At 39.3% G+C, this 1,966-nt stretch overlaps 1 pseudogene; it reads left to right on the top strand.

Annotated features, from left to right (window-relative positions):
• The first annotated feature begins 318 nt into the window (after positions 1-318).
• Positions 319-1,966, top strand: part of LOC107101355 — a 33,284-nt pseudogene continuing 31,636 nt past the window's right edge.

Below are 1,966 nucleotides of genomic sequence, written 5' to 3'. Positions count from 1 at the left end.
AGTATCATCTCAGATCTACTGTCAACCTCTGTCTGCTGCTCGTCTCCCTGCAGTTTGCAGCTATAGATCAGCAGACAGGAAGAGTCTATGGCATTTTGTCACCTGGGCCCCGTTCTTCATACGTCGCTAACTAAGTTAGCTGGATTTGATGACATTTTGGCATTCTTTGATTGTTTGTTTATTCAACATTCATCCTGGACTTGCTGTCATAGCAACATGTGCACAAGCTTAAGCCTGCTTGTGAGCAGGTTTATTTCATATAAACAGTATTACATTGCCGCTTTATAACCGGAGGAGATAGGGAAGTATGTCATAGCCATGTCTTGTCTATTTTTACGACAGCAACCTGTTGCGGTAGGTGCAAGAATAATTTGCAGAGCTTTTCGACTTATTTCTAGACAGGAACCTTTAGCGCAGCCCTACAGTGTAATTGTAGAGAGATATCGTTTTTCTTTTAAGGGTGTTATTTACATAATTAATTTGTTGGAACCACACATTAAGAGGTCAACATGGAGGAGTTGGGCTTTGACAACTGCGCAGAATGTATGCATTGCCTGGAGAGTCTTTGAGAGTGGCACTTTCCTTTACACTAGTGGAGATGCAGAGAACTTAGTGAAAAGTGCCATTCACAAAGTCTACCTTGCACTGAAGAAGTTTTTAGGGTTTTTTTTGTGCTTTTTTTTTGGTATTTCCAAGCAACTTAAGGTTGTAAAACAGAATTTTTTTTTTGTGTATTTCAGGTACGTTTATAATTTTTAATGAGATGCAATCATGACCATGCCAAAATGAATGACCTACAGTATGTGTCCTTCAGGCTTCCCTAATGCGATTGGTGCCATATACTGCAAACATCCCCCTCAAGGCCCCACCAGACCCAAATGAAGGGGATTGCGTGAACCGAAAGGGGGTTCAAGGTGTAAATGTGCAGGAACTTTACTATGCAATTTATAATATTCTAAATGACCAATATCTTACATTTTTTTTTAAAGGAATGGAATAAAAAGTATGCAGTTGACTGACTAAAATCTCTTAGATGGTGTGTGATTATATGCATCATATCACAAATGTGGAGGCAAAACGGCCAGGATCAGTGCATGACTCCTGTATTTTCAGAAAATCACACTTATGTACATTATTTGAACATGGTATGGGAACATACATGTCAGGTTAACAGTATTAAACACAGTTCTGCTGAGACTAACAAAACTGCATTTTCCATTACAGGGATTTTGAAGGGTTTCTGCTTGGAGACAGGGGCTATGCCTGCAGGCAGTATTTTATGACACCCTTCCCTGACCCAAACCCCTGGACCACAAACCTGTTACAATGCAGCTCTAGCCAGGATAAGGGCACTCATTGAAATGACCTTTGGGCAACTAAAGGAAAGATTTCAGTGTCTGAAAAGTCTGAGGGTTGCACCTGACAGGGCCTGTGGGCTTATTGTTGCATGTGCCATATTGCTTAACATTGCCACTATCAGAAAAGAGAGGATTCCTGTGGTGGGGGTGCAGGCTGATGATGAACTCCAGCTAGTGCAATTGGACTAACCTAATGGCAGAGCTGTACGGGACAGAATTGTAGAACACCATTTTTTAATTTTTATAAAAAACAAGACAAATATGCTTAGTTCCTGTTTTATAAAAAAAAAAAATACATCATAAAGAACAGCCAGCAAGTCATCTTTTGCCTGCAATTAAAGATAGTTATGTAAAGTCAGCAATACTGATATGTGTCAAATGGTGCATTTGCATATTCTGAAGGTTCTTTTGAAGCAACTCGATCTCTAGTGCAATTTTCTTTTTTAAGTTGTGGAGTTCAATTTTTCCTCTTAATTTGTACATTTTCAAGTCTAAATGCAAATTTGTTTGCTGAAGATGCCATTTATATAGGGAACGGGGGTCACCCTGTGTCATTTTGTGAAAGAAAAAGAAAGGATCAGAACATGCCTCATGCAACAAAAGTAAAA

This window comes from Cyprinodon variegatus, unplaced genomic scaffold, assembly GCF_000732505.1.
Source record: "Cyprinodon variegatus isolate N-32 unplaced genomic scaffold, C_variegatus-1.0 Scaffold1086, whole genome shotgun sequence".
In the NCBI taxonomy this organism is placed as follows: domain Eukaryota; kingdom Metazoa; phylum Chordata; class Actinopteri; order Cyprinodontiformes; family Cyprinodontidae; genus Cyprinodon; species Cyprinodon variegatus.
The sequence above is the reverse complement of the archived record's forward strand: the minus strand, read 5'-3'. Positions and strand labels throughout refer to the sequence as shown.